Genomic DNA, 12,924 nt, shown 5'->3' on the forward strand with positions numbered 1-12,924 from the left:
TGCATGGTTGTCCTTTTTCCTCTTCATGTAAGATTTTAACTCTTATCAGTTAATTCTTTAAATTAGTAAGATTCTGACTCTTGTGTTTATGTTAGCCTTTCAAGAACTTTTAATTTACTATCTCAATGGTATTAGCTATCTTAATTTATGTAATAGTCTTAAGGGGACAATAAGGGAGAAATTTATGTAATATGGCAATTGAGGCTATGATCTAGTCTCTAAAAGATGTTTTGCATACTTTGCTAAAGTGGTTTAAAACTTAGATACTGCTTATTTTGGTGACCATTTAGACAACACAGGTTTGTGTAAAATTGGTTGGTTGATAAATATCAGCTTGGAGATAGCCTTTGAGATTCTCAATGAGACTTATCTTAAAATTAATGAGTAGTACATGTTAACTTTTAACACAGTTGTATTAGAACTCAACAAAATGACTTTCCTTTTTGAAATGTGAACAGTGCACTAGAGGATTTAACTGCTAATTTGAGTGAATCTTCACCTGTAAACCCTTCTTGACCATAGTTCTGTAAAGTTTTGGGTTTTTTAAATACTTTTACTAGAAAGAGCCCCTTGAAGTTTTACTTGAAATTGTTGGTCTTGTGATTTCCTCATAGTTACCAAGAAACCACTCTTTTCTCAGTCCAAAAGAAATAGCTAGATCTTTGAACTTTTTCCTTGGGTGCTAATCATAGTTGCAAGATAAATTAAAAATGATTATTCAGGTGATACAATTTAAAACAGAAAAAGCCACGCATAATATTTGTAGTGGAAGAAATGGGCAAAAGAGATTTGTATAAGGTCTCATGTAATTACCTGATTGAAAGGAGTAGATTCAAAATAAGAATTTTACTTGAAAAATATTCCTTGTAGATTCATTACATTAAGTAGTAATGTAGGAATTCAAAATATGAGCCAAAATTGTAGATTTTCTATTTTAACATTCTGAAAAATTATACATGCCATGCTTTTTGAAGTTTTAAGTCTCATGTGCAGAATACTATTAATAGATAAGACTTCTACACTTGTACAAACCTGGTTTCATTTATGTTCACCGAATGTTTGGAAATAGGACCAAAATGGAAATGGCCTTTACTCAAGGTTGTCTATTAAGTTAAATGAGAGGCTGTACTAAAATTTTTAGTAGTTCAACCCGAGATTGAAATGAGATAGAAAGGTGTTCTTTGTTAAATAGGCTTAAGAATGAAGATTTGAGAGGACTTAGTGCATACTATGAAAGGTAGAGGAGCACAGGTTATGTAGTTTAGTGACCAGACAGAAACTAGAAATGTTATTTTTAGTCCTAGGAAATGACCCTCTACCAATATTGGCAATTAGAAGAAAGTCACACCCTCTTGGAACTACAAAGGCTACCTTGAATTTTTCCCTTCTGTGTCCCCTTATAATATTGTAAGGAATCTATAAATAGTTTATTTTCTAACCAAGAAAGCACTTTAAGAAGCAATTACTATTCATAACATCAGATTGAATAACCTACCTTGCTGTTCAGCCCACATCCTACTGGAAACAAAAGGTAAGACCAATTTTCTGATTCCTAATTGTTTGGGATCTGAATTATATTTTGAAAGCTAATATTTTTTAACTTGGTGTTTGGAATGTGAATATTTCCCTCACTTAAAATGTTTTCCCTAAGTTTTATACTTTAAATAAATTTCAAATGTTCATAAATCAACCCATTTTAGTGCTTGAGTTCAATATGATTAATTCTAGAACCTCAACCTTTCTCAGTTTTGTCTAATGTCTTCATTAGGGCTGGTGCTATTTTCAGGTTTCTGTGGTCAAGGTGAATTTCTTATATGTGGCTTTTTGCTTTGTATCTGAAGTTTGTAATTACAAATGAAACAAGTTATATATATGTATGTATACCATAAATAGTATTAAAAGGTCAGAAAGTATTAGACTGAAGTTCTGTTGTAACCATTTTTTGGCTTACCTTATTTTTATCACTGTGAATACAAAGGCAGAAAACAGATTCACAATCTCTTATCCACTATTTTGAAATCTTAACCTGAATAAAAATTTTGTTGATCCAGTAGAATGTAAAAGCTGACAAGAATTGATGCCTGCCTTTTGCACTTAGTGTGACTAAGCATTTTTTCCTGTAGAAATAATTCATGTACTTCGATTAATCATCACACAGTTGCCAGTCTTTGCCTAGGGCATTATGTAACAGTACATATGATATACCTTTTTACGAAAGTACAGACAGCTAGAACTCATAACATCTGCTCTCAAGTTTGGATAAGGGATTGGAGAACTGTCTTAAAACACAGGTTTAATGCTTCGGTGTATAGTTTGGGGTGTGAGTGAAAATCGGCTTGTTTGGTTCCTTAATTGAGATTTCAGTTTCTCGTTATTTTAGGCTGAAGCAGATAACAGAAGAAAAGGTATGACCACATTTCTATTCTGTTGCTACAGTAGGCTCACCATTTTATACTATTAAAGGAACTATTCATCCATCCAAAGTACACAGTATAATATATTACTCTGTTGTTTTGAGGTAATTGTTTCTATTTTAATACTTACAAGGTACATTGACATTAATCATTCTGATCCTATGGGAAAGGTTAAGATTGGCATGAAGTAGAGATTGTAAGGAAAAATCTGCTTATTGCATGTTGGGATTGTTGAATAAATAGTAACGTTGGCAAAATTACTATGCTTTAAACATAGACCTAAGAAGTTACAGTATACTTAAACCAGAACTTCTGTGATTGATAACTTTGGACTACTGCTTGTTAGATTTGAAGGCTATACTTGATAACCCTGAGTTGTGTGTGTAGTAATCAAGGGAAAGATCACATAGTATTTTAATAGTAAACAAAATAAATTGAAGTTTTTGTTGTGTAGAAGTGATTTTTTCAGAAATAATTTTAACTTCAGAGGTAGAAATAGCCTCATTTACAACTGTGTGTGTGTGTGTGTTTATATGTGGTGGTGGTGGTGGTGGTGGTGGTGAGCATTGAACCCAGAGCCACATGCTTGTTACATACCGTGGGCAAGCAGCATAACCACTCAGCAAGCTATAACCAGAGCCCAATTTACTTATGTCAGGGATGCTAGAAGAATGGAACCAGGGCCTTGAAAATACTAGGCAAGTGCTCTACCACTGAGCTACACCCCCAGCCTGAAAAGAATTGGGGGGGGGGGGGCGTTACTGGTGGTTGAATTCAAGGGCACTCACCCACTGAGCCACATCACCAGCCCAGTTTTGTATTTTATTTGGAAACAAGATTCTCACCGAGTTGCTTAGTGCCTTGCTGTTGCTGAGGCTGGCTTTGAACTCAACAATACTCCTGTCTCAGCCTCCCAAGCTTTTGGGCCAATTTACATTTTTTTAATTTATTTTTTTTAAAGAGGAGAGAGAATTTTTTAAAATTTATTTTTTAGTTTTCAGCGGACACAACATCTTTGTTTTTGTATGTGGTGCTGAAGATGGAACCCGGGCCGCACGCATGCCAGGCGAGCGCGCTACTGCTTGAGCCACATCCCCAGCCCCCAATTTACATTTTAGCAGGTGTTAAACTGGGTTATCAGGGAGAGAAACAAATACCTTTTCATAAGGTTACTGTTATTGTTTTTGGTGCTGGGAATTGAACCCGGGAACACTTGGCAGCAGAGCTATATCCCCAGTTCCTTATTTTGAGACAGGGTCTCACTGTTGTTACTTAGTGTGCCTGCCATAAGGTTATGTTTAAGATAAGCAAAATGGATGAATCCACAAGCTCAGATGGTTTCATCTGAAATAATTTCAACTTAGAAATAACCTCATTTACAACTGTGTGTGGGGGGTGAGCATTGAACCTTTGTATAAAGGAGATGATAAACACTGGGTTGATTTGAGTTGTCATCACCCAAGTATCAGTTGTTGGCTATGATTAGACCCTATCACCATGATGAGATGTTGGAAATTGAACCTCTGTTGAATACTAAATCCTACCACATAGACTGAAAAGGGATACTAAAGTGTCTAGTAATTTTTTTTTTTTACAATGTTCTGTTCCACACCCCTTTGGAATAAATGATAGAAATTGCTGGGCATGGTGGCACATGCCTGTAATCCCAGTGGCTCAGAGGCTAAGGCAGGAAGGAGGCTTGCAGGTTTTTGAGGGCAATCTCAGCAACTAAGTGAAGCCCTAAGCAGCTGGGCTGTAGATGTAGCTCAGCCATCAAGTCCCCTGGGTGTCTAAAAGTCACATAGCCACTAGAGGGAGCTATAACAAAAAAGCCAGGAAATTATCCCTGTTACTAATCCACACAGCAAGGTGAAGGGAGACCAGCTTCCTTGATCTGGATCAAGATGATTTGGGTAAATTTTGTTATGATCACCTCTGCCTTCCTGTATGTTACAATATCCTTTCCCTTTTCAACTTCTGGATCCATTTAGGTTTTGAATAGTACTTACCTTGTAGGTAATTCAACTTGTATAAATCACAAAAATGCCTAGATTCTGGGACTTATTAGAAGATGACATGCATTTGCTTGTTTTTCTGTCTATCTTTAGGTAAGGTATAAAGCGAGGAACATGAACTTGATACAGGAGTAGGTCCCATGCAGAAAAACCTAGGTGTGACGCTGGTCACAGACTAGGAAAAATGAACATGCTTTCAGGGATGTTTATAGTTTTTGTGGTGTGAAGTGACTTTAAGAGTGATCCCCTTGCTCCTTGGGGGTGTGTGTGTGTACTGGGGATTGAACCCAGGATAATTAGCCACTGAGCTGCATCCCTATCCCTTTTAATTTTTTTATTTAGAGACAGGATCTTGCTAAGTTGCTGAGGCTGGCTATGAACTTCCAATCCTGCTTCCACTTTCTGTGCTGCTGGGATTATAGTCAAGTACCATTGCACCCAGCTCTATTAGGGGCTTTTAACGATAGCTTATCTTAAAATCCTACTTATTTACTACCTACGCCTTGATTAAAAAATCAGTACACACAGTGCCAAAAAGAATTGGAATGATATTGAGAATGAAACAGTTTGGCATTTGTTATTCCCATTATCCCCTGCCCCCAAGTTTATATTGTGGAAATGGAAAGAACAGATTTGCCTTCTGTTTATAAAGTATTGTCACTAAGAATACTATATATTAGTGATTTTTTAAAAGCCCTCTTGATGGGATTTAGTCATTAAGAAGATGCATGTGGGAACACTAGCATTAAAACAATGTTGAGCCTGGGGATATTACAGTTCAGTGGTAGAGCCTAGCATGTATGAGGGCAGTTTGATCCCAGCAGCACAAAAAAAAACCATTAAATATTAGAGTTGGGCATAGAGGCACATGCCTATAATCCCAGTTATTTCCAGAGGCTGAGCCAGGAGCACTAGAATGGGCACTCAGTGGAGAGTGGCCCTGGGTTCAATCCCTAGTACTGCTGCTGCTGTCAACCCTACTCTCCTGCAAAAATTTTAGTGTTAGAATTGCCTGTTTTGAAGAATATGTCTGCAGTTAGGCAAGTAAATTATTTTCCTATAAGAGAAAGGATGGAATTGACAATTATACAGTAGGAATTTTCTTGCCTATGAGGCTAGCAAGGGAGGCTACAGAAAGAAGTTCATTAGTAGGTGTGTTGCAAATTGGATTTGAGTATCAATCTGAAAAATGTTAGCTCTGGTGTCCCTTTACTAATTTCTGAAAGGTGCTTTGAAGCCACTAATAATCCAAAATTCACTTCATAAAAGAGGAGGGCTAAACATGTTTTAATAATAGGAATAGACTATGGCATTTGTCAAAAGGAAACCTACATCCTTTAAATGGACTAGAGAAGCCTTAGGCTGAATATCTTACATTCTTCATAGCAGTGGCATGCCTAGAAATTTAAGTTACAAAAAATACTGAAAGTGACATCCACATCTTAAGAATAGAAATGTAAAGTACTGATTAGTAGTACATCAAATATGCTTCAACAACAAAAACCAAAAATGGTTCCTTTGCCCTCTAAAATCAGGCAGTAAACTATAGTGAGGTGACAGTCAATACTACCATTGCAGTTATGACAGGTCAAACTGGAGGTTTTGTTTGCTTGCCAGATGGTTTTTCAGAATTTGCTGTTTGGGTTTGCTTCTCTTCTCCACTAGCATTCTTGTCTGCATACCCAAATTTGTCACTGAAGTATTTTAGTACTGAAGCTAGTATCTGATTTGAGTCTTCATACTGTCTTTGCAGTCTTGACTTTCATAAACATTATCACTCCCCTATTATGAATCAATGATGAATTTATATTCTGCCTTTCCAATGTATCACTATTCTTAAATCACATCTTCAGTGGTAAATAATGTACTGATCCTATCTGGTTTTGCTTCTGTGGTCTGGTTATATTTTCAGACCCCCACTTCCCTCCCTTAGCAACATGCCTCTTCAAATCCTAATTGTCCTTAAAGGTTCAGCTCAAATCATATTTCATTCCAGAATCTAAAAAACAAGCTGCTAAAGCTCTTTAACTCTTTTTGTCAGTTTTCACTTCGTCACCTCACAAGTTATAACCACTGACAGTATGTGTTGATTTTTCCTATCACAGAAATTTTTGCAATACTATTTCCCATTGAACCCAATGCAATGCTGATAGTTTAATAATGGTACTCCTAACACAGTGTTATTGAAGTCTGAATTTCACAAAACTAGTGGTTAACAGATTTTTGGAGAAAGTATTTTAATCCTAACATTGGGTTAAATAATTCCTCCTTAGATATGAAGCCAAGATATTCAAATTAATTTATATGCTATCTAAGCCCAGGTATAATTGGAAAAGTAAATGTTGCCCCCAAATGGTCTTGAAAAAAAAAAAACACACCTTGATGTATGTTGACTGTTCAGTATATGCATGTCATGAGAATTAATGACATTGTTTCCTATGTTGCTACTTCCTCCTGGGTCTCCTTTTGATGTCATTCTTAAGCTTGATCCTTAAAGAGGAAGCCATAGGTCACTTCTGACTTCAGTGATTTTGCCTTAGAATCCCTGCAGATTTCCCTTTGGGATTGAATCAATTCAGTTCCTTTTTTCTTATCAATAACTTTTAAAGGATTCATTCTTACATTGAGATTTAGAGTGAGCCTGGCATGGGTGGCACATAGCTGTGATCTCAGATATTTAGGAGGCTGAGGCAGAATTGCAAGTTCGAGGTGTTAGCCTCAGCAATTTACAGATACCTGTTCCAAAATATAAAGAGCTCAATGATAGAGGGGCCCTGGGTTCAAGCACCAGTACTGGGGTTGGTAGAGATTTAGAGGGGGGTGGGGGGGAGATGGGCAATATGTTGGTTATTTCAGGACCCTGACCCTGTTTTTTAAGGCTGATAAAGGGCAACTAGCTTAAGTGGTTTTTCTCAAGGCCAGGAGACCCAGCATACGTGTATTTAATTCTAGATGCCCCAGATCCCACAGGCAGCCCCATTCTTTAGCACCCTTCTTGATCTTCTTGACCCTTCCACCCTCTCTTGATCAGCCAATGACGTGAGACATTTGTGAACTAATTGCACTCTATTTCTGCTTCACTTTTGTTTATACAGTATGTGACATATGCATGTACTTATATCCCTTTACAACTACTCTTTAGTTATTACATGTGTATGTCTTGTTTCTCCCAGCTCTATAGCAGAACTTGAGGGCTATAGTTTTTAACTTCCTCACAAGGTGCCCACTATGTCAGTACACAAACCTCAGTAAATGTTTGTGAAGAAATACATTAACAAAGTCTTGAGGCAAGAGTCTGCATACCTAAGATCTGAGAGCTCTTCCAATCAGATTGGGCTTATTCCCAGAGTAGTCAACTCAAGGGTTCATGCCCTTGCTACCTTTTCTAATGAAAACATTTGAGGAAAAATGCAAGGCCATGGTACAAATACCTGATATTAAAATAATGGCTGTTTTGCAAAGTACTTTGACTCTTCCTTAATTGATATTAACCTCATTTTGTAGTTTGAGGAAACAGCCTCAGAGATGTTAAAAGTAGCAGGCCCACCAGGTGTGGTAGTGCATGCCTAATCCCAGCAATTCGGGAGGCAAGAGGATTGTTAGTTCAAAACCAGCTTCAGCAATTTAGTAAGGCCCCATCTCAAAAAAGGGCTGGGATGTTTCTCAGTGAATACTCGTGAGTCAATCCCTGGCAGGCCAAAAACTGGAACTTTTAAGCCAGTCTGCCTTTTCTATTCGAAAAGTTCTTCAGGACAAGAATAAGTCTGCCTCAAGTGAATACCACCTGTAATATCTACCTGGTGCCACCAGGGTGTCCCATGGTACTATCTTTGATCTGGGTACTTACTCTTGGAGCTATTTCAGAGCAGTTCTTGAAGAGTGGCCATGGCCTAGAGTCCATCCCCAAGACAAAAAGAAAGCTTGGCTTCCTAGCTTTACAATGTGCAGTACACAGCTAGTTCTTAGCTAAACCCTTGCCCTCTTTTGCTAGTCAGTTTGGGTTTAGCTGAGAACTAGGACAGGTCACACAGTGGCCAGGAATTGGCTACACGCTGAATAACTAGATAGCATCCCTACAAAAGACACTAGCATGCAAAAGAATGGGTGTCTACAAACAGCATTTGTTTTAATGCCTGAGTTTACACTTAAATTTGTATTATTAAAATAGATCCACAAAGGCAAAATCAGATTGAATTATTACCATTACTAGGAAGGTGAGTTTTATTTGTTCATTTGGTACCAAGATATTAAACCCAGGGGCTCTTAACCACTGGGCCGCCCCTTTTATTTAAGAAGTGCTATTTTTTTTAATTGAAATAGCAACATTTCCATAATCTGAGATAGTCTATGTATGAACTACTTTTCTGAAGAGAGGAATTTTGGGGATGGGGATATAGCTCAGTTGGTTAAGTGCTGGCCTTGCAAGCTTGAGGCCCTAGGTTCAATCTCCAGCACCACAGAAAAAGCGGGGGTGTTGTTTTAAGATAGTTGAGATTAATTTTGAACTGGAAAGGTAGTCCCTGGGATATCCTGGTTGATTTTGCCCAGTGTTCAATACATTGTTCTATGTTGAGATTCTCGTTGTGACATGAGTTTGGGGGCTGTGGCTAAACTTCTTTTTAGGTGCCATCTTTGTGATATCTCATCTTGTTGGGGGGCGGTGGCACTGGGGATTGAACCCAGGTGTGCTTAGCCGATGAGTCACATCCTCAGCCCTTATTTTTTTATTTAGAGACAGGGACTTGCTAAATTTCTGTGGCTGGCTTTGAACTAGCAATCCTTCTACCTCAGCCTCCCCTGAGTTTCTGGGATTAGAGGCATGAGCCACCGCACCCAGCTGTATGATAATCTCTTAAACTGAAGGTTTATCTGGGAGGGTCTTTTAGCCACCAGGACAGACTACATTAGAGTAAACCACATGCATAAGGCCCTGGGTTCAATTCTCAGCACCACCAAAAAAACTAAGAACCGCTGATTTGAGATATTGTACTTAAGGTGCCCCTTTCCCACTCTTCTTCCTCACATGAATTTCTATTCTGAAACTTCAGTACTAGTTTCAGGGGTTTTTTTGTTGTTTTTAATCACAGTGCTGGAGATTGAACCCAGAGCTTCCAGCATGCTAATAAGCAAAGGCTCTACGGTTGAAACTACACCCCAATTCTTAAGCTATCATATTAATAGTCAAGTTTACCTTTGAATTTTTAGTTCCTCACTGGTGAGAGGACTAATCACACCAGATTGCAGGCTGTAGTACTAACTTGGATTCTTATCCATGTGTTTTTTGTGGATGATCAATGCAATTATCACCACCAAATAAACTTGGGTAAAAAAACAATGGACAGGCTTTCAGTTTGACTAAAATATATTATGTAGGAGACTGTGGACAAGTTCTGATACAAACTACTCTTAAATATCTATAAAGGATTTTTTTTCTTTCCATCTTGTTTATCTGGCTTAACAAATTGGTACAGAAATATCCTTTCATATGTGAGAAATGAGTATTGTGCCTTTCTTAGAATTTATTCCAACCCTCAAAGTGTTTTCTGGACTTGCTTTGTACCTGATGCACAGGAACTGTTCTCACTGGCTTGAGTTGACTACTTGCCATCTGTTCCCTGAGCATTCATTGCTGAATGAAAGGGGAGAGAAAGTGAAAAGAGAGATGGGGAGAAAGAGGAAGCTGGAGAAATAGAGGAAACAGCTGGAAGCTGAGGAGGGTGTGAGACTCATGTAAGGTCAGTAAAACAAAAAAACAGAGGGCAGGGTCAGGTCCTAGGGGTAGAGAGCTAATTAACTTCTGCAAGCTATTTGATTAAAGCATTGTATACTTTGTTAAAGAGACCAAAGGTACTTCAAAGGAAATTCTGGATTCTTCTCCATCTACCTTAGTAAATTGTTCATTGGGTCAAAATCCATCCTGCCCTCCTGGAATTCTGGTTTTGTTTGTTCAGATCTAATTCTTGCTGCCAGTGCTCGGGCAGGTGATGAAGTATTTGTGGAGAGCAGTAGGTAAACTCGATGCATTTATTATTTATGACTTAAAAAGTAAATGTTGAGTACAGCTTTTGTCCTTAAGTAGGGCTTTTAATAACTAGCTCACCTAGCTTCTTCATGTTTTCTGTGCCTGGACCAGTTGACCAAATGTAGATTTTTAGGCAACTGCTGGTTCAGAGACTCAAGGTCAAGAAAAGAGCTAATTCTCTGTTCTGTAAATGTAGCCAGATCTTAACGCTGTTTTAGCTTGTGTTGCCATCTGTCGGCATTGTTTTCCAGAATGGAACAGGCTTCCTCAAACTTCTGTCTGGCTAGTTGTATGTTGTCATATCAGTGTTTTAGGTCACTGCTGCTCACTTTCTTTACCTAGGGAAACTACTCAACACCTATGTCATTATTCTTGTTCCCTTCTTGTCCCAAGAACAGAGGGACACCCCCTGCGCGGGCGCGCGCGCGCACACACACACACACACACACACACACACCCCCGACTGAATATCAAATTGACCCAGTAGAGAAGAAACTGATGAGAAATGTTTGTTGGAGTTTGGGTAAAGACTATTCACTAGTTACGATTTTGCCCTGCTCCTGTTCTTTATAAGAACGTTGGAACAGACATGATAGGTGTTTTTTGTTTTTTTTTGTGTGTGCATGAATAACATTTATAGTTTTTCTGATGATGCAGATGGGTGATACAATGCTATTTAGTGCCATATATATGTATAAAATTATTATTTTTAATGTGGGATTCAACCCAGTGGTGCTTAACCACTGACTCACGTCTCCAGCCTTTTTTTTTTTTTTTTAATTTTGAGAGAGGCTCTTTAAATTGCTAAATTAAGGCTGACCTCAAACTTCGCAGTTTTTCTGCCTCAGCCCTCCGAGTCAGTAGGATTATAGGCATGCCCAGCTGTATTCCTCTTTTAATTATTTGGGTTATAGGCTATAGCTACTAAGAAAGAGAGTCATCGTCTCCTTACCACCTGTGCATCAGGTACAAAGCAAACCCAGAAGATTTAAGGATTTGGCTTATGTTTTTGACTATTAGCACATTATAACGGAGGCTAAGCTTTGTAGTTTGGTTCAGGCAAACCAAGTTTATATAGCTGTTTAAATATCAATTGTTTTTCAAGTTTAGCCATTACCCCAGGGCTGGGGCATTTGAGGGCAGTGAGGAACAGGTGTCCAAAGGAGAAATTTGTGTTTTCCAGTTGCATTAAATTTCTTACTTGGTATATTTTTGACTTGTCTTTTTTTTTTTTTTTCCCCCTTGCTTGTGGCCTATGCTGTTTTGCTTGCTCTTTGTTGGATAGTCTGTCATTCAAGAGTTATAAAATAGAAGTTAGTATTTTTGCACAAATGCTTTAAGGATGAAACTGATAGGTTTAGCACTGACTTTTGCCAGTCAAGAATAGTTAGTGATAAATGTGTTTCTGTGACTTTGTCTCATTTTTGGAGTTTTGAGTATATGAACTTGTTAGAAACAATAGAGTTTTAGTTTAGAACTTAAAGCCTGGCCTGGCACTGTGGCACAGACCTGTATCTCAGTGACTTGGAAGCAAAAGGCAGGAAGATCATAAGTATATAAGGATCATAAATACTTGTTCTAAACTTTAAGGTATTTTTCTCTGGAAAATATTCCAATGTTAAAATTTTCATCTGACTTTAAAAGTTTGTTAACTTTTCTTTTTAGGGGAAGAGTTTGGGCAACTATCAGGAATTCTGATTTTTGTCTTAAGAGAGAAAATTAGCCATTTTCCTCAAGAAAAGCGATATTTCTGAATCTCAACTCTTCAGTAATAAGAACTGGACTGTGTTTGCTTGGCCTCTACTTCCTGTTCGTGGGGAAACTCCTCTGCGGAGGTGCTGTGAGAAAGATTGCTAGATTGGGGAGAGGGTTTCTAGATGCCAAGGTAAGAAGTTCAAGGGAGTCTACCGAATTGCCATTAGAAGAATGGTATTTATTAAGTACTAGTTTTCCTAATCCTGAAGATTTGTTTTCACCATACTTGGAAAGACATTAAGCATAAGAGGTCGTGTAGGGGAAAGACATTAAGCATAAGACATCATGTAGGGGAGAAGAACTGAGGAGATACATTACAGACTTTGAAGTTAATGTTAGGGCAGGGAAGAAGCTGTACACTAAATGAAAATGGACATGCAGTAACCAAGGTCAAAGCAAGAACACAAGAGTTTCTACCTTGTTCATTCTTTAGGTTTGCATCTTATTTCCCTCCTTACCTCACATGTATCTTCAAATCTAGGCTTTCTATAAGATACTAATGGACATTTATAGAAGTCACAGAGGCCACTTATAGGAGGCATGTGGACCACTAACTAGAACAGTTGAGCTGAGGAATGTATCGGAAACCATCGTCATTTTCTGTCCCCTCCTGTCTTAGGCTGGCCGGTTCCCTGATGTGTTACCTGATTCTGCCACTGTTGCAAACTGCAGAACTTCTTTCATCCCCAAGGCCTCCAGGCAGTATCCAATGGGCAAT

This window comes from Marmota monax, unplaced genomic scaffold (assembly GCF_021218885.2).
Source record: "Marmota monax isolate L192 unplaced genomic scaffold, Marmota_monax_Labrador192_F-V1.1 WCK01_AAM20220418_F8-fsc00064, whole genome shotgun sequence".
NCBI classification, from domain to species: Eukaryota; Metazoa; Chordata; class Mammalia; order Rodentia; family Sciuridae; genus Marmota; species Marmota monax.